This window comes from Lathyrus oleraceus, chromosome 3 (assembly GCF_024323335.1).
Source record: "Lathyrus oleraceus cultivar Zhongwan6 chromosome 3, CAAS_Psat_ZW6_1.0, whole genome shotgun sequence".
Classification (NCBI taxonomy): domain Eukaryota; kingdom Viridiplantae; phylum Streptophyta; class Magnoliopsida; order Fabales; family Fabaceae; genus Lathyrus; species Lathyrus oleraceus.
Window position 1 is genome coordinate 513384977 of NC_066581.1, and position 26928 is coordinate 513411904.

At 38.2% G+C, this 26928-nt stretch overlaps 1 non-coding gene across 1 annotated transcript; it reads right to left on the reverse strand.

Moving 5' to 3' along the window:
- Positions 1-15484: 15484 nt before the first annotated feature.
- Positions 15485-15591, reverse strand: LOC127132928 (small nucleolar RNA R71). Its single transcript, XR_007806932.1, has one exon. It is a non-coding gene; the product is annotated as a small nucleolar RNA R71 (small nucleolar RNA).
- Between the last annotated feature and the right edge of the window lie 11337 nt (positions 15592-26928).

Sequence of the window (26928 nt, forward strand, 5' to 3'; positions counted from 1 at the left end):
GTCCTTAAAACTTGATGAGGCTTTGTGGGCATATCGCACTGCTTACAAAGCACCTATTGGGCTGACTCCGTTTCAACTGGTGTATGGGAAGACTTGTCATCTTCCAGTTGAAATGGAGCATAGAGCATTATGGGCTCTTAAGTTCTTGAACTTCGACTCCACTCTAGCTGGAGAGAGAAGGAAAGGTCAACTCCATGAGTTGGAGGAACTAAGGAACAATGCATACCATTCCAATAAGCTGTACAAGGAGAAGACAAAAGCCTACCATGATGGGAAGGTCCGCCCCAAAGAGTTTCATGTTGGCCAGATGGTATTGCTTTTTAATTCAAGGTTAAAGTTGTTTCCGGGTAAATTGAAGTCCAAATGGTCTGGACCATTTGTTGTCAAAGAAGTACGGAATTATGGTGCCATTGTGATAGAGGACCCGAAGTCGCAAGAAAACTGGACTGTCAATGGGCAAAGACTGAAAGTCTATCATAGCGGTGACATAACCCGTGATGTGTGTGTCCTTTCCTTATCTGGATCAAGCTAATTGAGGTACCGTCGAGCTCTTAACGACGTTAAACAAAGCGCTGGTTGGGAGGCAACCCAACGTTGTTTGTGTGCATTTTAAATTTCTTTGTTGTGTGATTTTTAGCTCTGTTGAAGTTTTAAAAAAAAAAAAAAAAAAATTTTGAAGTTCTGTTTTTTGCAGTTCGCGCCGCGACCTCATGTTCGCGCCGCGAACTGAATGAATAAATTTGAGTGGTTTCTGTTTTTTGCAGTTCGCGCCGCGATCCCCTGTTCGCGCCGCGAACTGAATGAAAATTTTTTAATTGGTTCTGTTTTATGCAGTTCGCGCCGCGACCCCCTGTTCGCGCCGCGAACTCTGCGTGACAGAAAGCATTTAAATACTGTTTAGGTCAATTCAGTTTCATTTCAAACTTCCTCATTTCAAACCCCTTTGCCGCGCTTTCACCCCAACCCCCAAATTCCACCATTTCTCAACGTTTTTCGGTGTTTCACTCTTCCAATCTTCTTCTTTTTGCAAGTGTAGAGATTCCAAAGGTATGTAATCTTCATTTCCTCTCTTCCAATCCCTTTTTGGGGTTTTTCAATTTAGGGTTGGTTAGAGATCGTATTTTTCTGTGAATGCTGTTTGGAATTGCTATGTTTGTGTGAAATAGAATAGGATTAGGTTAGGGTTGTGCATTTTGACTGTTTGGGTATGTTAAATCCCTCTTTGGAGAAACCCTAGGAAGCAATTGGGGATTTCCTGAAATCGCAGGGTTCGCGCCGCGAACCTCCCTTCGCGCCGCGAACTGTGATTTCCAGCAACCATTTTCTTTTTGCTTTTTGACTAATGCTGTCATTTGTGTTTTGTGGTTGTGCTGGTTTTGATTGCAGATGTCTAAGAGAACTAAGACCACAGCACCTCCTCAGGCCCGTGCTACCCGAAGGTTCATCAGTGAGGAGCACGAAGCACGCTTTGAGAGTCTTGTCAAGAGGACTATTCTACCGGAAAGGTTTATCCGCCTGGCTCCAACTGGAGTGTATCACAGAGTGGTTGAGGTTTTCGAGCAAAGAAAATGGATGAAGTTGTGTGAGCCGGAAGCCGCAATCAACTACGACCTTGTCCGAGAATTCTACGCGAATGCGATGCATCGTGAGGAAGGTACGACCTTCATTCACCAGTCCAGGGTAAGGGGAAAGATTGTGTCATTTGGAAGGAATGACATTAATTCTTATCTAGGTCATCCCTTAACTCTTGGAGAGGGGGAGAGTTGTGAGTACAATACCATGGTGGCAGCTGACAGATGGAACCTAGAAGCAGTCAATGCCACCCTTTGTCTCAGAGGAAAATCTTATGAAGTGAATGACCAAGGGCACCCGAAATTGTGGAAGAGGGAAAATTTCAATTTGGAAGCTAGAGCTTTTTTGGTGCTACTGTTAACCAATATCAGACCAAGAAGCCACACCACCACAATTCCTATGGATGTCGGGTGTCTCTTGTACTGCATCATGATCGGGAAGACGGTGGATGTTGCAGCCCTCATTTCATGCGAGATGAGAAAGATTGTGTTAAGTGGAACAAATTTCGGGGGCAAAGCTGGTGTGCTAGCTTATCCAGGACTCATCATGGGATTGTGCCGTAGGGCCAATGTTCACATCCCTGAGGAAGTGCACTACTCGATCACCAGTGTGATCAGTGACGCTTATTTGAACAGGTTTCTGCAGAACCCGAATGAGAAGACTGATGCATCTGGTACTTCTTCCTCTCGGTCCCGAGCCAGATCCCGTTCTCAACCTCAACCTCAACCTCAGAGTACCCCAGGTTTTGATCAGATGGCTTTTGCCAACTACTGCTGTGAGAACTTTGAGGCCTCCAGGAGGTCTCAATCATTTCTTTTTGATGCCATGCAGCAGCAGTTCCAGAACACGTTTCTGGCGCCAGAGGCCCGCACTTTTCCATCGCAAGCTAACTATGCAGCTTATGCTAATTGGCCTGTGGGCAGGCCAAATTTTATGGGGGGTGCAGGAGGTAGTGCTGACCCAAATGAGGAGATGGAAGATGTTCTCGGAGGTGTAGGTGGTGATGAAGAGGAAGAGGATTGAATTTGTGGAGTTTTGAAGAGAATTGTTTGTTTGAATTTCTTTTGACTAATTCTGTTTTTGTTTTGGGAATTTTGTAATGTACTTTTTGGTGGCTCTAGTTCACCGTGACTTTATCTTAGCACTTTAATTTTTCTTTAGTATTTTTATAATTGCATGAGTACTTTGTGAAATTTAAGTGTGTTTTTAATCAAATTGGTTTACCAACAGTTCTAGTTAATTGTTCTTACGCTTAAGTCAAGCCTAAAGCAACCAAGAGTTGTTCGCAAAGAAAGAAGCATAGGATACTTCGAGTGGTGATGATAAGAATTAGTGTCGGCATTTCAAGGTACACTTTATCGCTTTCTAGACTTAACATGAGTAGGTTGATGTTGTGTGCAAATTTCATTTCATAAATTCATTGAAGTATATGTCAGTTTTGAATCAAAATAGGACTTAACCATTTGTGAGGAAACTTTCCATTGTGCACTAAAAAAGCGGGAAACTGAGCATTATTTTGACTCATTCTTATCATGCTAAATCATGCATCAATCTAATGTTGTGTGAAATTTTTGAAAATGATAGAGGCAATTTTTGTGAGAAAAACCACTTGACCAGAAAGCTTAAATCAACGAACCTTGTGAGGAGTAATCCTTAGTTAACCCCCTTTGAGCTTGTTAGGATTCATTTGATTGATCATTGTAAAATCAATTGAAAATTGTGGAATAAATGAATCCTAATTTCTTTCGCATCAGTTGAAACCTCAAACCGAGTTGTTTGCAAAAATTTTGCCTTTTGCTTATTCTTAAGTAGGGAGCATTATTGAATAAATCGGTTGTGGAATTTAAAGTTGGGGAGAGTAAAGTGAAGAGTTGATAGGGAACTTGGAATAGTGAGTTTCTTTGGAAGGGTAAGAATATGAAAAGAAACAAGAAAAAGAAATCACCCTCGAAACCATAGAGCATACAAAAAAAAAAAAAAAAAAAAAAAAAAATATGCTCATGGTTGTGTGGATTTGAAAAGAAAAGATAGGGACCAAGGAAAAGGAAATTGGTAGAGTTGAATCTTTGGGAATGCTCCCTTAGGATAGGCAACCTTTTTGAATTCTCTTAATCATATCCTTTCTTGCAACCTAAGCCAAATTACAACCTTTGAAAGACCTCTTGATTCTCATTTTTCACATGATTTGGTACTTGTTGTGATAGCCGCATGATTCGATTTGTTGTTGATTTAACTGCTTGGATGAGTGAAAGTAACCCTTCATGTTATTCATCAACATTGATGTGTGCGTAAGTTTGATTCAATTTTGACATGTATAACTTTGAGATACTTGGAATGATTTTTGCACTTTACCATTTCCCTTATTCATGTTTGTCTAGAATTGAGAGAGGTGAATTGAGAAGAGGCCAAACACTTTTGAACCATTTGAATGTCCTTGATAAATGCTTGTTTAAATCTTTTGTGTCATGATCTTGGTTGTGAGGGTGGAAACTTTTGTTTAGGGACAAACAAAATGCTAAGTTGGGGAGAGTTGTTAGGGACCAATTTGTACTACTTTTTATACCTTTTTATTGGTCCCTTTTACCAAGTTTTGATGTAATTACACACTTTTATCTTCATTAATTTGTATAAATGCAATTAGGTTTAATTTATTTTGTTTTGAATAGTTATTTCACATTTTTTGTTAGTTGTGTAGAATTATGGATAAGCAAGACCTTGGTTTCAACATGGCATTTTGGAGGAAGCTTGCCAAACAAGGAAGCTGGGAAAGCAACAGTTCGCGCCGCGAACTCCCTTCGCGCCGCGAAGGCTGCGAATCCAGCAAGCTGACCAAGGGTCAAATGTGCTGCTGTGCAGAAAAAGTAATTGCCATTTTGATGTCTGCCTGAAAAGTGCTTTTCTGCTTTAGATGACAATGTCCAATTAGGGAAATGTCAACCTTTTAGGTGGAGACAAAATAGTTTAACCTAGGGTATGGAGAGAAGGCCATTCATTCACACATTGGGCTGTAGAACTTTTGTAATAGAGAAAACCAGAGTTTTTCTTCTAAATCCTTCTGCTTTATAACAATGGTGATGAGGAGCTAAACTCCCTTTTGTCAAGATTGGAGGTAGTAGCTATTCTCATCTATCTATGTATTCACTTTGATTTATATATGAGATAAAGATTGTTGATGTATTGGAACTGTTTTTGCTTTACTTTGAAAACCAGATTTGAGTAGTTGTCGAGAGAGATTACTCGAGTTTAGACATAAAACAGATTTTCAAGTAGTGAATAAGTTGTAGAGATAGATTTATTCATTACTATTCTTTGATATTGAACATTAAAGGTTACTATATTGATAGTTAGGTGGAGAGATCGTCTAAGGATCAATATAATAACTATCACGATATCATTTAGACATAAATGACTTTGAGAGGATATTTGAACATCATCAATAATCTTGAATCTAATTATTCGTCATAGGGAATCATAGATATGTGAAATAGTGAACTCCAATCTTGCCAAGCTTTTATATTTGTCCAAAACCACTTAATAGTTTATGTTAACATTTATTAACAAGATATTTTTCCAAACAAAACAACCCTGTTACTTTCTAAACTTAAAACATTTGAATTATCGAACGACGGTAATATCACCTAATCTCTGTGGATACGATACAAAAATATTTGCCAAAGATATACTCTTTCAACAGTAAATCAAAATGGTCACATTATCAAGTTGCAGTCAGGATTCTGAGGTATGGAATTTTGTTTTCATTTGGAATATCAGTTGATGCTGAGCTAGTATGCTACTCAGACTCTGAATGGTGTGGTGACAGAGTACACAGAAGAAGCACTACAAGATAAATGTTTATGTATCTAGGAGCCCTAGTTTCTTGGTTTTCCAAGAAGCAACCAATGGTTGTATTGTCAACCTATGAAGCTGAATACATAGTTGGTGCTTTGTCAGCTTATCAGGCTATTTGGCTGATGAATTTGTTACAGGAACTAAAGCTCAAGGTGAACAAACTAGTCAGATTGATGATTGACAACAAATTTATCATAAGTCTTGCTAAGAATCCAGTGTTGCATGGAAGAAGCAAACACATTAATACCAAGTAATATTTTCTTTGCAATCAAGTTTAGAATGGAGTACTTGAGATTGTGCATGTCAACACTCAGAAGCAACTTCCAAATGTGATGACCAAGACAATCAAAACTGACCATTTCATCAATTTGAGAAATGGAATTGGTTTTGTTGATTTCTATACGTGAATGTGAATTAAGAGATGGTTTTGAATGTAATTCAACATTCAAGTTAGTTTAGTTTTGAATTTCATTTGCACATTTGAATTAGAATTTGCATTTAATGTGCATTTCAGTTTGGGTGAACCTATATAAACCCAAGGAAAGTGAATTTGTAATAAAATTTGTAATTTGAAGAAAGTTAGTTAGAAATTTCCTCTCTCTCTCTCTCTCTCTCTCTCTCTCTCTCTCTCTCTCTCTCTCTCTCTCTCTCTCTCTCTCTCTCTCTCTCTCTCTCTCTCTCTCTCTCTCTCTCTCTCTCTCTCTCTCTCTCTCTCTCTCTCTCTCTCTCTCTCTCTCTCTCTCTCTCTCTCTCTCTCTCTCTCTCTCTCTCTCTCTCTCTCTCTCTCTCATATTTTTCATCTCCTCCAAATTCTTATGCATTGTTAATGGAGGTTCCTTGTTGAACTATAACAGGGATTAGAGAAAATAAATCCATTTATTGCAATACTATATCTTTGTAATATGTTTTTCATATTATAATTATTAGATATTTGAATATACATATAGACTAAAAGTATATATATATATATATATATATATATATATATATATATATATATATATATATATATATATATATATATTGACTGGTCAATACGTAATATCGGAAAAAATCAGTGAGGAAGTAGGAATGATTTACACGGAAGTCGAGTATTAGTCAAACTAGAACACGAGTTTGCTTACGGAGTACGAGATATAATCCGGTCTAAGAAGGCATCAACTTGTTTGTTGGGTTGAGGGTCTTGAAGGCCGATGTGGTGAGTCTTGCATCATGGGATATTTAACCCGAATAAGCAGGAATGATGATTGGAGGGCTACCGTCTAGAAACGGTTTTGAAAGATAAAAGATCATAAAGGCTCCATAATGAAAGAGACATTACTGGTGATTAAGAAGTGAAATTGAATAGACAAAGCGGCGGCGGTTTCTAGCCTTTGAATGCTGAAAGGAAGAGGAAATAATTTTTCATAATTGATGGAGGCAGAGAGTGAGCCTATAAAAGGGCATAAAGAAATGAGAGGATGGACTAGAAAAAAAATACATAAACAGACATTTAAACCGATTATTTTAAGTTCTCCCTTACAGATAACGGGGAAGTCTTTCTTTTAGTATTTTTAATTATATATATATATATATATATATATATATATATATATATATATATATATATATATATATATATATATATATATATATTATTATATATATATATATATATATATTATATATATATATATATATATATATATATATATATATTCTTACTTATTTTAATAGAAAATTTATATTTGCATGAAAATAATAGAAGAATTTTTTACAAAAATAATCTAGTTTTTCAAAAAAAAATCCTGTTTTCAAAAAAATTCTCAAACTACCCCACTTTTAGATGAAGGCACCAATCCAATTGGCGTCTCCTCTTAAAATTAGAGTGTCGGGGCCAGTTGGATTGGTTAGGGTAGATGGTGCAGCCAATTTAATTGGCGTCCATGTGTATTTTTCCAAAGGAGGCGCCAATTAGATTGGCACCTCAGTGTATTTTGCAAAAAAAATTGTTAAACAGTGTACGTGATACATAATTTCGAAATAGGACTAATTCATGTTAATATAAATTCCCGTTTACACAAAAAAGCCTAATGTTGATGACCCGGATCACCTAAACGACCTCCGGTCCCACATCCCTTAGCTACCCGAACCCGTGGCCCTAACCCACTTTGATGATTCACCACTGGTGTTTGAGCATCTGAGGGGCCAGGAACATCACTACCAACTACAGGAAATGGCCTGTTGAAATAGTCAGACAAATCAGCATAGTCTTCAGTATGCATCGAAGGTGTACCGCCATAGCTGAGTTCATGACCCATGCCAAAGTCGTTGGGTTGTGTTTAACTCATTGGTGGGTGATCGGGACGGTTGAAGGGAGACATGGGTGTAAATGATGCATCGAGGAAAGGTTGGAAAGATTGTTGGGGTGTTTTGTAGAGATAGGATTGTTGGAGGTTTCGATTTTGTGAGGTTTGGGCTTCTTGGCTATGGTAGGAGGCGGGATAGTTGGTGTTGAATGATCATTGAGTGTTCTGGCTAAGGCGACTTTGGTAGGGTGATGTGTTGGGTGCGAAGTGATGTGGGTCTCTAGTTGATGATCAATTTGTTGGTGGTGGTATGTGGTATGCTCTTGGTATTGTGGTTGGGTGTATGACATATTTGGGTTGTATGTTTGTGTGTTTGTGGAACGGAAAGTTTGACGGACAAGGGGTTGTGTGTATCCGGTCTGACAATGTTGTTGGGGGTTATATGTTGAGGCGTCTGGTGTGTAAGTTTGTTGGCGTGGATCGTACAGGTACATATCCTCGGCGATGAACTGAAAACCAATTGATATGTACCAAGCCATATAAGTACGACTTAGTTTTTCTTCATTTGGCATCACTGCGTCAGTTAAGACATGGTCATGATGGTGCTTCCATTTGAGACACTCGGATCTTGCGAAGCTTTGCCATGGATTAAAGTTCCATTGGTAGTTAACTTTGTGCAGATGCCATTCTCCTAGGCTTGTTGGGGGATCTGGGATGTGTTGAAGCATACCGAACTGCAACTTCACACAATCACTGTTGTGCATCTCCACAATTGTGAATCTTACTATCAGTGTGCATGCAGTCCATACGGCTGCGTCTTCTTCGTTGACTTCATGGTCATGATCCAAATTTAGGTATGGACGGCAAATGAACTGAAATGAGAAAGTAACTTGGATTATAAAATTGGTAGAAGAAGTTAACAATTTATAACAAAATAATGAGGTTATTATCCATACGTCTGTCGGTCAAAGGTGATCCAAGAGATTGCGATATTGGGTAATACAGTGTCAAGGACATCTGTTATAACTCATATCACGTGTCAACCATCTGCACCAAAAAGGTAAAAATATTAGTTAGAGATGATAATCGTTAAAGTAAGTAAATATATAGAATTTTAAACAACTTACTTTTGTGCATATGGAAATGTGAAAGGGTTGTTGTTGACAGACGCTGGGGACGGTAGTCTTGACCAACCCCATGCTTGGAGCAAAATAGCACATCCAGAAAAGATAGATGTGTCTTTGTGTGAGTTTTTACACAAAGAACTATAAAGATAGGCCAGACAAGCGGATCCCCAACTATAACTTCCCATTCTATCTACATGTCTTAGTAAAGGTAAATACATAACATGCATACTAGAATCACTACCTTCGGGAAATAGAAAAGAACCAATTAAAAGCATAATGTAACACCTAGTTTTTATTATTTGAGACTCTTCGGTAGAATGCTCATCTAAATGTAAACTGTTATAATATGACTTAAGGCGTGAAAGGAGTATATCTTGACCTCTTGAGTTATCATCTAACAAATCAGTATCCAAGAGGTCCATGCAAATTGAAATTCGCATAGTTGGTTTTACCATTTACAATTTTACCTTCAATAGGCAGTCTCAAAAGCATGTAGACGTCTTCTAACATCACGGTACACTCACCGGTTGGAAAATAGAATGTGTGTGTTTCGGGACGCCATTTTTCGCATAAATCAAGAATGAATTTATTATCCACTGACCAAGACATAATTTTGCTTATATGTCCAAAATCGGCGAGTTCAACATAAGGTTGAATCATCGGGTCCATGTGGACATATTCGTGGACCCGAGTACGGAACCTTGAAACATCCTATAAAAGAAACAAGAAAATACTTTACTAAGTTGATATGTTATTAAAAGGTACTCTATTAAAAGGTACTCTAGACAAATAACAAAACAATAAAACGCTTACATAAGTTGTTATGTTTGAAACTGTTCCTCTGTGCGATTTGCCCATTGTGAGGATAGACATCTTGTGGAGATGAAAGAGGTTGGTGCATATGAAAGAGGTTGTTGCAGATGAAAGACTTGATGTTATAGAGGAAGTAGTGAGTGATGGTGTGGAAGAAGTGTTAGAGTTATCTTTCTATCTATAGGCAAAAGTGTGGAGCATAGAAAAATGTGATTGCATGTGGTAGCTAAATGAATTGGCGCCCATGTTCTATTTTGTACATGGTGTCGCCATTCAAATTGGCGCCTCCATAGGGACATGCATGACACACCTAGGTTTGAATGCTTGGTTACGAGGTTTGCATGCATGCAACATATGGTGTAGCCAAATGGATTAGCGCCCATGTGCAAGGATTGTAAGGAGGCACCAATTCATTTGGAGCTAGTGCTTGCATGTGTGACACGTGGCTTTCCTCTCTCTTGCATGTTGGACACATCACTTCAGAGTAGATTGCATGTTTGACACATCATTTCCGACTAGCTTGCATGTGTGACACATCATTTCCGACTTACCTATTTAAGTGTCTTACTATCAACATCCAACACTCAACACACATTCATCTGCAGCAAGAAATTAATTTTCATCTGCACCAGAAATATTACAATGTCATTTTCACCTAAATATAGTGTCAATGTTCACTGCAATGGTGAGACATACGAGTCTGAGTTATACAGATTTTGTTTTCGAAACATCGATACCATTCGACTTACGATCAAGAGAAATTCAAATTTCTTGCATTTGAAAAAAAGAATACAATCCTGCATAAGATCGGGTATTGTGTCAAAGATCACATATCAAAATCCAATATTTTTTTAGAATAGTCAATGCAAGTTTTTCCCGCTTAAGGTACGGGATGATGAAGATGTTGAATACATGTTTGTTAGTCATGAACATTCAGGCTGCAATTGTATTGAGTTTAATATTACTCTTCAACCATGTATACCATCTTAGAAATCTCAAATAACCAATAAGGATGAATCTGGTGAATTTGATTCATAATGCTCAGATGACGTCGACCCAGAAGCAGAAGCAGAAGTCAACGTCGTTGATGAAGAAGAAGAGGAGATCGAGATATAGGTCGATCATATGTTGAATAACGACATTGAAGATGATGATCAACCAGCGCCAATACCTCCTAGTCATGTCTACAATCCGTCTCAACATATGACAAACTTGGATCTGCATGACGATGAAACATCCAACAGTGTTTTCTATAACCCGTATCCACGATCAGAAGGCGAGTTAAAGATGGGAGACATGTTCCGCACTAAAGAAGAATGTGTGCGAGCTATCAAAAAATTCCACATGAACAATTCTGTTGATTTTACAATGAAACACACTGATTCGAGAAGGTATGTCATCGAATGTCATAACATCCTTTGTAAGTTTCGGTTGGCTGCATCTTACAAAAATAAAAACGACTCTTGGGAGATATCTTCAATAGACCCACCTCACAGTTGCATTGCAACTAACGTTGAACAAGATCATCGTAAATTAAGCATTGCATTGATATGTCAAGACATTCTGCCGCTTGTTAACAAAGACCCATCAGTGAAGGTGAGTATAATTATATCCCATATCAGAACAAGATATAAATATACTCCATCTTACAAGAAAGCGTGGATTGCAAGGACAAAGGCTGTTGAACAGGTATTCGGCAATTGGGAGGATTCATACAAAGAATTGCCATGATTTTTATGGGCACTAAAAACATATGTCACAGGAATTGTGGCAATTATGGCGACATTTCCAGCAATGACGCCGGACGGAACCTGTGTTACATGTAATAGAATCTTTCACCGTCTCTTTTGGGCGTTTGACCCATGCATCAAAGGTTTTGCATTCTGCAAACCTATTATTCAAATTGATGGCACTTGGTTATATGGAAAATACAAGGGTACTTTGATTATGGAGGTTGCACAAGACGGAAACAACAATGTATTTCTCATTGCCTTTGCTCTGGTTGAAGGTGAAACGGCTGGTGGTTGGGGTTTCTTTCTTCGACATCTCAAAATGCATGTGGCTCCACAAGCCAAACTCTGTTTGATTTCTGATAGACATGTTGCCATTGAGAGTGCCTAGAACAACCATGACAACGAATGACATGATCCTCCTTCTACTCATGTCTATTACATTAGACATATTGCACAAAACTTCATGTGTGCAATAAAAGATAAGAATCTTCGCAAGAAGGTGGTGAATGTTGGGTATGCTCTAACTCAGCCTTCATTTCAATATTATCGTGATGAAATTAGACTGTCTAATGAAGACGCGGGAAGATGGCTGAATAACATACCAGTAGAGAAGTGGACAAGGGCATTTGACGGAGGTTGTCGATGGGGCCACATGACAACAAACCTTGTGGAATGCATGAACGGGGTATTCAAAGGCATTAGAAATCTGCCAATAACCGTCTTGGTCAGATCAACCTATTATAGGCTGGCTTCTAAGTTCGCAACCAGAGGTGAAAGATGGAGTGCAGTGCTAATGTTTGGGCAAGTATTCAGTGAGTGTTGCATGAAAGTCATGAAAGAGGAGAGCATCAAAGCTAGCACACACGTTGTAACAGTCTTTGACCATCATAGGAAAAATTTCAGCGTCCAAGAAACAATGGACCACAACGAGGGGAGACCAAATTTAGCCTATGTTGTCAGACTAAACAGAAGTTGGCGCGACTGTGGAAAATTCCAGGCCTTCCACATTCCTTGCTCACATGTTATTGCAGCATGCGCATATACTCGCCAAGACGCTTACAAACATTTATCTGATATGTACAAGGTTGTCACCGTCATGAATGTATATAATAAAAGCTTCTCGGTGCTACCAATGGAGGAATATTGACCTCCATACGAAGGTGACATAGTTTGACACAACGACGAGATGCGTAGAAAGAAAAAGGAAGACCAAACAGCACATGTATCAGGACAGAAATGGATACGGCGGATAAAATGATAAGACTATGTAGTATATGTCGTCAACCAGGACATAACAAGAATAATTGTCCCAATCGAGGAGCATCATCTGGGTCATAATCTTTTTGTAACATTGTATTTTTGTAACCTTCAATTTTTATATATCATTAAGTTTTTGTTACACCGAGGTTCACAACAAACATCACTACAACATAAGCAAACTAAAAACATAATATTTATAACTGATTACAACAATCAAAGTGATGTCATCTCGTCCGAACATCATTTCCCTAACAACCTTATCAGTTTTCATTCGCATCCAATCAAAGATACTGTCGAGTCTCTCAGTACTTCTAATTTTTTTCTCTTATGGTATTTTCCCATCTAACCAACGAACCAGCCCCCTCTTCAATTGATCGAAAGTAGTGATGTTCCAGAAGAACATCAACATCTGAGGTTTGTCTCTCGCATAAATCACCTTTCCATAACGGCGACGAATGATAACATGAAATAATATCACACTTTTGGACTCGATTTAATTAAATTATATTATTATTTGTTTCGATTTATTTTATATTATTCGATATTACTTGATATTTTCCTTCTATTTATTCTAGGCAACATTATTTGAAGCATACGTGAAAAAGAAAGAAAAGGAGGTGCAAAAAGATGATGAGAAGCAATTTCCACTAAAGCCCAGCCCACAACTATCAACTAGAACCGCTGAAGCTGTGACGACCGCCACACAAGGTGTGACGAGCGTCACGCCCCCATGCTTTGTGTTACGAGCGTAACACATGATGTGACGAACGTCACACCCCCATTCCTATATTTTTGGGTTTGACGCGTAACAGAAGCACGTTCTTCCTCTTTCTTCGCTTGACCAGTTGACGTGAGGAAACCTACTGAATGGAAGAAACGGTCACTTGATGGATTGATATAAATAGGACCAATTGTGGAACCCTGCTGCTCTCGCTCAATTTTCCAGTTTTCGGCACCGCATTATTTTTACTGTTTTTCTTATTCTCCAGCACTCTACTTTCCTAGCAATTTTTATTTCCTTTTCTTTTCCAGTCAATTTTAAAGCATTCAATTAATTTTCTCACAATAGTTTCTACACCGGAAACTATTGTGTAATTTTTACTGGATCTAACCTTACGTTAGATCATAGTATTTTATTCCTTCGTTTTTATTTTCTTGTCCGATCGAAGATTGTAAGAACAAATCCAACCGGTTTGTGATGGAGAGTTCAAGCATCGAAGCTAGGAATAATCAAGACTTCTATTAATTTTACAGGTTCTTTAATTTTATTGTTTAAATTTATATATGCTCTGCACTACTATTTATTTATACTGTCTGTCTGATATGGCTGTATGTAAGCATAATTATTGTTTAGGCTTGTTTAGCATGTCTGGCTAAATAAACTTAGATATCGGTATGTAAAGTAAGCGGAATGAAGGAATCAAAACTAAGTTGGTTTAATTTTGTTTAAAAACATAATCACTCTTTTTATGGTCTCAATTTACAGAGTTAATACCAAGGTTTTTGTACGAGAGTAAAAGACATAAAGAAGTTAAAATCAATAGAACGACGGTTTGAGCTTTTAACTGGACAGTGTAAATTGGACATTAATTTTAAATCAGGGCGAAAGCAATTTTTAGAGTTAATTAAATTCTAATCATTTTCAAAAAGTATTTTTAAAGGTTAAATGTGAGGACGAGAGTTAAGCATTTAAGTTTAATTATATAATCTAAGTCAACAGAGCGAGAGTTTGAGACAAGGGTGTTTAAATGGTTAGCATTTTCTTAAAAAGAGTTTCTATAGATTCTATTGTTTTCAAAAAGTGATTTTGGACTTAACTAATTAGTGACAGCGCACGTTAATATAAAGTCATAGTCTATTCAACAGAGTGAGAGTTTGAGAAAAGGCTTTTAACACAATAGTGTCTACTGAAAAGATTTACTTTAAAACTACGAAACCAACGAAGATTTGATTCCCTAATTACGACGAACTGCATACCGATATCCGCTTATTTGATATTTAATCTAGATCTTATTTTAGTTTTATTTTTCCCCCCTAATCAACAAAGTATCATCCGCCTTAGCTTTACGAAGTAACCTTAGAAAAACGGTATATCGATTCATAAGTCCCTGTGGGATCGATATCTTTTAAAACTACGCGATAAGACTGTGCACTTGCAGTTAATACCCCATTCGACTCATAAAGTTGCGATCAAGTTTTTGGCGCCGTTGTCGGGGACTTTTATTTAGTCGATATCGTAACTCTTCCGTTACGCTGTAGAGACTAAGGCAATTTTTATTTCTTTCTTTCGTTGATTTGTATGCCACATACTCGCTCACAAGGCGAACCGTTTTACTTACGAATCAACGACGTTGAACTATATCTCCGAGTCTTACGACGAATTCGGGAGTATCGTGCTGCAAACAGTCTTCCTCCTATCGAAGTTCCCGATCTCAAAAATCTTCTTCCTTCGCCGATACCCGAGATGGCAGAACCAGCTCGTGCTCTTCGAGATTACGCTGCTCCATCGCAAGATGAGCCACATTCGAGTATTGCTACACCCGCAATCGAAGCAAACAACTTCAAACTTAAACCTTCGCTGTTACAAGCAGTACAACAGAATCAATTCTCTGGAAATCCTACCGAGGATCCAAACCTTCATTTATCTGTATTTGTCCAATACGCTGATACTGTTAAAGCTAATGGTGTCACTTCAGAGGCAATTCGACTTCGTCTCTTTCCTTTCTCGTTAAGAGATAAAGCTAGAAGATGGCTTCAGTCTCTTCCTTCCAACTCAGTCACCACATGGAATGAGTTGAAGAAAGTCTTTCTTGCCCGATATTTTCCTCCAAGCAAAACAGCTATGCTAAGAGCCCAGATAAATGGATTTAAACAGAAAGATAACGAGTCTCTTTTCGAAGCATGGGAAAGATACAAAGACATGATGAGACTTTGTCCACACCATGGTTTAGAGGACTGGTTAGTAATTCATACCTTCTATAATGGTCTCTTATATAACACAAGGTTGACAATAGACGCCGCCGCAGGTGGCGCGCTTATGGATAAAGCTTACACCGATGCTTATCAACTTATCGAGAGTATGGCCCAAAACCATTATCAGTGGGGAAGCGACCGAACAATGGTAGAGAAACCTCAAACGAAAAGTGGCATCTACGAGATAAGTAGCCTTGATCATGTTAATGCAAAAGTGGATGCTCTGGCCCAGAAAATTGAGAGTTTAAATGTATCACCTCCAGCCACCGTGGTTGCCGTAACTCAAAATTGCGAAGTCTGTGGAATCCAAGGTCACACTCCTACAGATTGTCAACTCCTAACAGGAATCCAAGCAGAGCAAGTGAACTATGCTCAAGGAAATCCCTACACGCATACCTATAACTCAAACTGGAAGAATCATCCTAATTTTTCATACAAGAGTAATAATGCTTTATACGCACCAGGTCAATCTCCCAGTCAAGCCCCAGCTATACCTCCTGGATATCAAAAGCCGACCCCATCTACACCTAACAATAACGTTCCTAGGAAATCCAACTTGGAAATCATGATGGAGAACTTCATAGCTTCTCAACAGCAAACCAATAAAGATTTCTTAAACCAGAATGTACACACTTACGAACAGATTAAACAATTAGCAAGTAAAGTAGATGCCTTGGCTACCCATAACAAAATGCTAGAAACACAAATCTCACAAGTAGCTCAACAACAAGTTCCTACTGCTGCCCCAAGTGGTACATTTCCTGGACAGTCCCAACCTAACCCGAAAAGCCACGCTCATGCAATTATATTAAGAAGTGGAACAGAGGTAGAAGGACCATCTGATCCGAGAATTGAAAACCAAAACTCTAAAAAGTTAACTGAGGAAGAAAATAAACCTAAGGAAAAGGAAGAGAGTAATAAGGAAACCATAGAAAAGAAAGAACCTTATGTACCTCCACCGCCTTATAAACCACCTATCCCTTACCCTCAAAGGCTTATTAAAACCAAAGACGCGGGCCAGTTTAAAAAATTTATTGACCTACTGAAACAATTAAACGTCACAATTCCGTTTACAGAAGCTATTACGCAGATGCCTTCATATGCTAAGTTCTTAAAAGAAATTCTTTCCAATAAAAGGAAACTTGAAGATAGCGAAACCGTTACACTCACTGCTGAGTGTAGCGCTATAATCCAGAATATGCCTCCAAAACTTAAAGATCCTGGTAGTTTCTCTATACCCTGTCACATAGGAAAATTTGTCATAGATAAAGCCTTATGCGATTTAGGAGCCGGTATCAGTGTTATGCCCTTATCCATATGCAAGAAACTGGAAATTGGAGAATTAAGACCAACTAAAATGTCTGTGCAATTAGCAGATCGTTCCGTTAGATATCCTGTAGGAATTCTTGAAAACGTTCTCGTGCGCATAGGTCAATTCTACATCCCAACCGATTTTATAATTATGGACATAAGAGAAGATGAAGTTACACCCATTATATTGGGAAGACCATTCTTAGCAACCGCCGGTGCTATCATAGACGTAAAACGAGGACGACTCACTTTCGAAGTAGGAGAAGAGAAAATTGAGTTCATTCTTTCCCAATTTTTGAAAGCACCTGCAATAGATGACACATGTTACTTCATGGATATCATCGACGAATGCATAAAAGAAACAGAGTTAGAAAATGACAAATGGTCTGACTATTGTGTAGAAGACAGACTGAACCATTGTTTAGCAATAACACCGGATCCTATGCAATTCCTTAAGAAACCAACCCTCGACCTGAAAACACTTCCCAAGAATCTGAGATATGAATTCCTAGACTTAGAACTTGAACGACCAGTGATAGTCAATGCAGACCTAGGAAAACTCGAAACCGAAAAACTCCTACATATCTTAAGAAAATATCCAACCGCACTAGGATACAACATCACCGATCTTAAAGGGATAAGTCCTTCTATTTGTATGCATCGCATCATGCTAGAAGAAGACTGTAAAACTTCTAGGGAACATCAGAGGAGACTAAACCCGATCCTGAGTGAGGTAGTGAAGAAGGAAGTAACGAAGTTATTAGAGGCAGGTATCATATATCCTATATCTGATAGCAAATGGGTTAGCCCTGTACACGTAGTACCAAAGAAAGGAGGTATAACAGTTATCGAAAATGAAAAAGGAGAAACTATATAACCAAACGAATCGAATCGGGATGGAGAATGTGCATTGACTATAGGAAACTAAACAAAGCAACCCGAAAAGATCATTTTCCTTTACCATTCATAGACCAGATGTTAGAACGATTAGCAAAGCATTCTCATTTCTGCTATCTAGACGGTTACTCAGGCTTCTTTCAAATACCAATTCATCCTGATGACCAAGAAAAGACAACATTCACATGTCCTTTTGGTACCTTCGCTTATCGACGAATGCCGTTTGGCTTGTGCAATGCTCCTGCAACCTTCCAAAGGTGCATGATGGCAATATTCTCCGATTTTCTCGAAAACATCATGGAAGTCTTTATGGATGACTTTTTCGTATGCGGGCAAAGTTTCGAAGAATGTCTTGAAAACCTAGAAAGAGTTCTAGAACGATGTGTAAAAGTAAATCTAGTACTTAATTGGGAAAAATGTCACTTTATGATACAAGAAGGAATTGTTTTAGGACACATTATATCAAATAGAGGAATTGAAGTAGACAAAGCTAAAATAGAAGTAATCGAAAACCTTCAACCTCCGAAAACTGTGAGAGAAGTACGAAGCTTCTTAGGACATGCTGGTTTTTATCGATGATTTATTATGGATTTCTCTAAAATAACTAAACCTTTAACCGGATTATTAATGAAAGATGCTGAATTCATCTTCGACAATAAATGTTTAGAAGCATTTCAAACGCTTAAACAAGCATTAATCTCCGTGCCCATAATGCATACTCCGGATTGGAATGAACCATTCGAAATAATGTGTGACGCAAGTGACTACGCCGTAGGCGCTGTTTTAGGACAACGAAAGGATAAAAAACTTCACGTCATATATTATGCAAGTAGAACTCTAGATGAAGCACAGATGAATTACGCCACGACCGAGAAAGAACTTTTAGCAGTAGTATTTGCACTAGATAAATTTCGTTCTTACTTGGTCGGAGCTAAAATAATCGTTTACACTGACCACGCTGCCATTAAGTACCTCTTAACAAAAAAGGATGCTAAACCTAGACTTCTAAGGTGGATCTTGTTGTTACAAGAATTTGATTTGGAAATCAAAGATAAAAAAGGAACTGAAAACGTAGTGGCAGATCACCTTTCTAGACTTGAAAACCTGGAACCGGAAAGAACATCGATCAATGATGACTTCTCGTACGATAAACTTATAGCTAATTTGGAAGAAAATAGAGCTGATGAACAGGTAAAGACCACCTTGGCTGTATGCGTTACACCATGGTACGCCGACTTTGTCAATTATTTAGCCGCCGGAATAGTTCCACTTGATTTATCCTACCAGCAAAAGAAACGATTCCTCCATGACTTGAAACATTATTATTGGGACGACCCTTTACGTTTTAAAAGAGGCCCCGATGGTATTTTCCGTCGGTGTATACCTGAAGAAGAGATAGAAAGTATAATTCAACATTGTCATTCCGCTCCCTATGGTGGACACGCAAGTACATCCAAGACCTGCTCTAAAATCCTACAAGCCGGTTTTTATTGGCCAAACATATGGAAGGATGTGCATGCTGCTATCAAGAAATGTGATAGATGTCAACGCACAGGAAACATATCTAGACGTGACGAGATGCCACAAAAGGGCATTTTCGAAGTAGAGATTTTCGACGTGTGGGGAATGATTTCATGGAACCTTTTCCACCTTCTTTCGGTAACAAGTACATACTCGTAGCGGTTGATTACGTATCAAAATGGATTGAAGCCATAGCTTCTCCAACAAACGACACACGAGTAGTAACTAAACTCTTTAAGAATATAATCTTTCGAAGATTTGGTGTCCCAAGAATAGTCGTCAGTGATGGTGGATCGCATTTCATATCTAAGATACTCGAAAAACTACTGTTTAAGTATGGTGTAAAACATCGAGTAGCAACACCTTACCATCCTCAAACCAGTGGACAAGTGGAAGTGTATAACAGGGAAATTAAACAAATATTGGAAAAAACAGTCGCCACCTCAAGGAAAGACTGGTCATCAAAATTACCCGAAGCTTTATGGGCATATCGAACTGCTTACAAAACTCCCATAGGAACAACCCCATTTAAGCTTATTTATGGTAAATCTTGCCACCTCCCAGTAGAGCTAGAACATAAGGCCTATTGGGCTATTAAAAATTTAAATTTAAACTATAAGGCCGCCGATGAAAAGCGAATCCTTGATATAAACGAATTAGATCAACTTAGACGAGACGCTTACGAAAATGCCAGAATCTACAAAGAAATGACGAAAAAATGGCATGATAAGCGCATATCAAGGAAAACTTTCAAACAAGGCGACGTAGTCCTGTTGTTTAACTCTAGACTTAAGTTATTCCCAGGAAAACTACGATCTAGATGGTCAGGCCCTTTCCAAGTTACTAATGTTTTCCCTAGTGGAGCTGTGGAAATTAAAGGCAAATCTATGGAAGCATTTATCGTAAACGGGCAACGTCTGAAACATTATCACTATGATGAAAACAATGAAGACTCGCAAGTCCTGCACTTAGACGTATTGTCTCCTAAGCCTATAGATTAACATTTACTAATTTTATGTCGAGCTTGCGACATTAAACAAAGCGCTTCGTGGGAGACAACCCACAACTTTCTATTTTATTTTCTATTTTTATTTTATTTAGTATTCATTCTTCATTTATTTTATTTTATAAAACTTTTCTTCTTTTCTCCTTTCGGCATCTGGCCAAATCCTGACTAAATTCTTGTTTTTCTTTTCTTTAGTTAACACTAACCTGATGGGACAAATTGATCGTATGGGTATCAAATTCAGAGGGAAAGCTCAGAAACAAAAGTTTGAAGAACTAGCAGAGAGAGAGATGCTACCTAGTTTCTATGCTGATGATTGGGCAATGACTGCCCTTGGACTAAGAGAGAGTGTCATGTATCTGCTGAGTCAAATAGGGTGGGAAACCACTCCTATTCGAAGACAATTTGTCACTTACCGGAGGCTAACTCTAGAATTCCTTAGCTCCCTGATCTATCTACCCAGCCATGGAAAAGGAATAAGCAGAGGTTTCATCCAGTTCAGGATGTTCAATATGGAGTATCAATTTAACATTCAAGACTTTACTAACCTTTTAGGGTTTCCAACCTCTTTTGATACATTCACCATGAGCCAAGAAGACCTTTTTGAATATAGAGAACTTGAACATTTTTAGGGAAGTTTAACGGGAAATGACGACCCTGAGGAGCATGAGTTTCTTTCTGGAAACATACATAACCCAGCTTTTCATTATTTCCATAAAATCCTTGCACACACTCTTTTTGGGAAGAAATCAAACATTACCACAGTTTCACGTGGTGAACTCTTCATCATATTTTGTGCTTCCCAGAACCGTCCAGTGAATGGTGCCACTTATATGTTGGCGAATTTTGACCGTCTTATTCAAGATGACCGAGCACCAATTCAAATAGGCGGATTGATAACCATGATTGGTAATGCTATCGGATTACGCCAACCCATGCTTGGCTTGAGCCCTTTTTGTGGCATTGCGCCTATGAGTATACCCTTCCTCTTCAACATTATGTTTATAGGAAACCTAGGGCCTGAAGAGTTTGAGCTAATAATTAACAACCAAGTTCTTTGCCTATTCACCTTGCCTAGTCCGATGACTAGTGTTCATAACCGAAACAATTGGCTCTACAACCTGAATGGAATACCCTCCCCTGTTAAATCTATTGAATCCATCCAAGACTATGAGATTTGTGACGACCCGATTCCTTATGCCGAGTCTGACCCACAAACACCTACTGGTTACCATGATGTTACCTCTCCACCTCATCCTATCCCGACCGTAGAGTCGGCAATACCTGATCTTAGACATCATATGCCCGGAACTGATTATAACACCGCCATTCAAGCTTTGATGTCAGAACAAGACGCCATCAGAAAAGAGCTAACTAATATGGGACATGAATTTCTGGGATACATGAGCAGTATGACAAATCAATTCCACGAGTTGCTAAACCGTGTTAACTCCTTTGCTCCTCCGGCCAAAGATCCTACAAGTGGCTAGAAGTTTTTAGTTAATTAGTTTTAGTTTTAGGGAAGCTATAGTTTCGTTTAACATTGTCTTAATCTTAGTATTTATTTTTCGCATATTTTCTCTTATCTTCAAATGTTACATTATGTTTATTTTATGAAGCTATTGCATTATTGGTTTATTTTATTTTGTTCTATGCAATATCTACAATTATCAATAATGATATTTACTGTATGTTGCTTACATAGCCTATTAGAAAAAAAAATATATTTACACTATGGTGTGTAATAGAATAGCACACATGGTATTTCTAAAATATAACAATAGCAAAATATAATAAACATAAACATAAACAAAAAAAAATAATAATAATAAAGCACCCACGTAAGTGACCGTTGCAAGCTGACTGGTGTGACGAGCGTCACACAAGCCATCACGGTCGTCACGCAAATGCATGTGACGCCCGTAACACCTTCCGTCACGAGCGTGACAGCTTCAGAATAGGTGAACGTTAGTGACCGTTGGGGACACGACCGTTACCCACCCACATTTTTATTTTCCCCATTCATTCACCTCTTTACTCCATCCCAATCACATTTATCCACATTTATTTTCCTTTCACCCACTTCTCTTCCAACTTCCAAAAACTCTCCCTATAAATACCTACACTCCATTTCTCCCTAAACCACATTATTCTAACAAAAAATTCTATACAAATACATTTTCATCTTCTTTCCTTCTTTCAACCCACCTATCAATATGGCGGAAAACCAACAATTCGGAAATATTATCTTCCGATCTAAAGATGATAATTATCAACGGGAGCAGTTCGATCGGTTTTAACAACGAGGTGTCGTCTCTACCAGGTATCCTGATTTAAATTGTTTACAAGAATTAGGACTACTTCAAGGTGTGCAGTGGCTACTTAGGCTTGCTGATTTAACCTTTCTGTGCACACACAATCAACCTACCTACCCATCACTCACCTTAGAATTTTTAAGTTCTTATTCTTACAACACTCCAACCGGTGAAGACGAGTACTTAACCGGTACCGCAACTTTCCGCATGTTCAACACCGAGTACTCACTATCCCAGAACCAATTGAGTGACATGCTACACTTCCCTGTAGGAGACCAGGTCCACCCAAGAATCCCTCCGAACTCACAGTGGCACATAAACGCCTTTGACCTCTTTAGAAAAATATCCGGTGTGGAAACCAACAACTGGGATGTACTACTTGCTTCGCATATACATAACCCAACCATCCGATATTTTATCCGCATCCTGCAAAACACCGTTTTTGGAAGACCGAACAACAGCAAATTCAACGCGAAGGAATTATTCTTCCTCCACTGCGTCTTTGAAATGGATACAAAGGTAAACGCTGCCTCTTTCTTATTCCATCATATCCGCACCCTATGTGCTAGAGGCCGCCAACCTTTTGTGATTGGGGGATTAATAACCACCATAGCACTTGGCTTAAATCTAGGGGACCGCCTTCAAAATTTACACTCCTTGCCACCTCTTTTTATGGATATAAGCTATTGCCGTTCCAGCCGCCTAATCAAAAAGAGGGTAGGCGGAAGGTACTATCTTATGGTAAATAACCAAGAAGTCCCAAGCGTTGTCTTGCCCAACATAGCCCTCACTGATGTCACCAACCCCGACCGATTCCTCTACGATCTGAATGCTCTCGAAGCTACCGAGCCTACACACGCAAACCCGCCCCCGGACGAGTTTGAGGAAATGGAGCAGGGTGATCAAGGTCCTGAGCAACAATCAACCCCGCTTAACCCTTCCGACAATGCAACTGGTCCATCCTCCCGACGTCGTCGAAGAAGAAGGCCAGCAACTAATGATGACATCATGGATGATATTGATGCTATGCATGCGCAGAATAACGAAGTGATGCAACTGATGCGTCAGATGCAACAACAACAGGAAGCGAGGAATGCAATAACCGACCAGCGGTTCACCGATTTGCTCAGCAGGTTTGATGACTTAGAGGTTCGTCAACGATCACCGGGGCCGAGAACAAGAGGACGTCGGCAAAATTAAGCATATTTATCTATTTATTTCCTTTCTTTTCGCTTTTCTCTAAAAACATTGGGGACAATGTTTCATTTAAGTGTGGGGGGGAAAAACTTTGTTTCAGTTATGATTACTCCTCTTTCAACATTTCTTTTTCAAGTATGTATTTCCCTTTTCATTGTTATTTCCCTTTCATTTAAATGTTTATCTATATAAAAAAAAATATTTATAATATATATTTATTTTAAAGTTAAGTCCCTAGTGTGAAAAAATTTTATTATCTATTCCCCTCAATTTTCTTGAGCCATAACAAAAATTCAACACACTCAATACGTATAAAGGTCGCTTATTTTATCAAACTTGAGTAAAATTAAGACAAAAATTATTACCGCCCCAACGCTCTAAACAAACCTCAACATGTTAGATCAGAAAAGTACATATTATACAAGTCCCTTGAACTTTTAGTTTTATAGTAACCCCGAGTAGTTTATACGAGAAGTCGGCACCATCCTAATAGCAAACTACGTGGAGAGCCGATGAATATAAGTGAATGATTCCCAAGACAATATATTAGAAAAAAATCAGGAAATGCATTAACTAAGTTAGGTGATCCTTACCCGATCATTTAATCCAAAGGTTGCGAATCCTACAAAAACATTGTATGAACGATCCATTGTGAGTTGGTTCAGCGGTTTCTGGTGCTGAACTTGGTAGGGCGGACTACGGTCCGACCCCCCGCAATCTGCAATGGACTAAATAACGAAGTTATCCAACTTATGTACCAAAACTTCAAGCTAAAAAGGGGATCAGAATCACTAACCGGTTACTCCACTATGTGCGCGAAAAGATAAAGGGCTTAATGTGATTTCGCTAGAATGAAAACGGGTGAAATAAGAGTAAAGGAACTAGGATAGCTATAATAGCGTGACTCGAACTGGTTTGTATAAGGTGGGGTTATCTAAGGTTGTAACGGTAGTTGTTGATGTTAAGATTAAGCTCAGGTTATTTCTAAATGAAATTTACTTGCAACCTAGCGCGAATTGATGTGTGTTTAGAAATTTCATCTGGCTAATATTTTAAAACGATTTCTATACTGTATCTTGCTTGAGGACAAGCAAAAGTCTAAGTATGGGGGAGTTTGATAACATGAAATAATATCACACTTTTGGACTCGATTTAATTAAATTAAATTATTATTTGTTTCGATTTATTTTATATTATTCGATATTACTTGGTATTTTCCTTCTATTTATTCCAGGCAACATTATTTGAAGCATACATGAAAAAGAGGTGCAAAAAGATGATGAGAAGCAATTTCCACTAAAGCCCAGCCCACAACTATCAACTAGAAGCGCTGAAGCTGTGTCGACCGCCACACAAGGTGTGACGAGCGTCACGCCCCCCTGCTTTGTGTTACGAGCGTAACACATGGTGTGACGAACGTCACACCCCCATTCCTATATTTTTGGGTTTGACGCGTAACAGAAGCACGTTCTTCCTCTTTCTTCGCTTGACCAGTTGACGTGAGGAAACCTACTGAATGGAAGAAACGGTCACTTGATGGATTGATATAAATAGGACCAATTATGGAACCCTGCTGCTCTCGCTCAATTTTCCAGTTTTCGGCACCGCATTATTTTTACTGTTTTTCTTATTTTCCAGCACTCTACTTTCCTAGCAATTTTTATTTCCTTTTCTTTTCCAGTCAATTTTAAAGCATTCAATTAATTTTCTCACAATAGTTTCTACACTGGAAACTATTGTGTAATTTTTACTGGATCTAACCTTACGTTAGATCATAGTATTTTATTCCTTCGTTTTTATTTTCTTGTCCGATCGAAGATTGTAAGAACAAATCCAACCGGTTTGTGATGGAGAGTTCAAGCATCGAAGTTAGGAATAATCAAGACTTCTATTAATTTTACAGGTTCTTTAATTTTATTGTTTAAATTTATATATGCTCTGCACTGCTATTTATTTATACTGTCTGTCTGATATGGCTGTATGTAAGCATAATTATTGTTTAGGCTTGTTTAGCATGTCTGGCTAAATAAACTTAGATATCGGTATGTAAAGTAAGCGGAATGAAGGAATCAAAACTAAGTTGGTTTAATTTTGTTTAAAAACATAATCACTCTTTTTATGGTCTCAATTTACAGAGTTAATACCAAGGTTTTTGTACGAGAGTAAAAGACATAAAGAAGTTAAAATCAATAGAACGACGGTTTGAGCTTTTAACTGGACAGTGTAAATTGGACATTAATTTTAAATCAGGGCGAAAGCAATTTTTAGAGTTAATTAAATTCTAATCATTTTCAAAAAGTATTTTTAAAGGTTAAATGTGAGGACGAGAGTTAAACATTTAAGTTTAATTATATAATCTAAGTCAACAGAGCGAGAGTTTGAGACAAGGGTGTTTAAATGGTTAGCATTTTCTTAAAAAGAGTTTCTATAGATTCTATTGTTTTCAAAAAGTGATTTTGGACTTAACTAATTAGTGACAGCGCACGTTAATATAAAGTCATAGTCTATTCAACAGAGCGAGAGTTTGAGAAAAGGCTTTTAACTCAATAGTGTCTACTGAAAAGATTTACTTTAAAACTACGAAACCAACGAAGATTTGATTCCCTAATTACGACGAACTGCATACCGATATCCGCTTATTTGATATTTAATCTAGATCTTATTTTAGTTTTATTTTCCCCCCCTAATCAACAAAGTATCATCCGCCTTAGCTTTACGAAGTAACCTTAGAAAAACGGTATATCGATTCATAAGTCCCTGTGGGATCGATATCTTTTAAAACTACGCGATAAGACTGTGCACTTGCAGTTAATACCCCATTCGACTCATAAAGTCACGATCAACGAACACCAAACATGATTGCCAAATGATGAAATGAGATGTGGAAAAATGACGAACACCTCTATTTATAACAAAAAAAATGCATAATACACTGAGGTGTCAATCCAATTGACGCCTCTTTTGAAAAAATACACATGGGCGCCAATTGGATTGACTGCACCATGTGCCCTAACCAATCCAATTGGCGCATGCACTCTATTTTTAAGAGGAGTCGCTAATTGGATT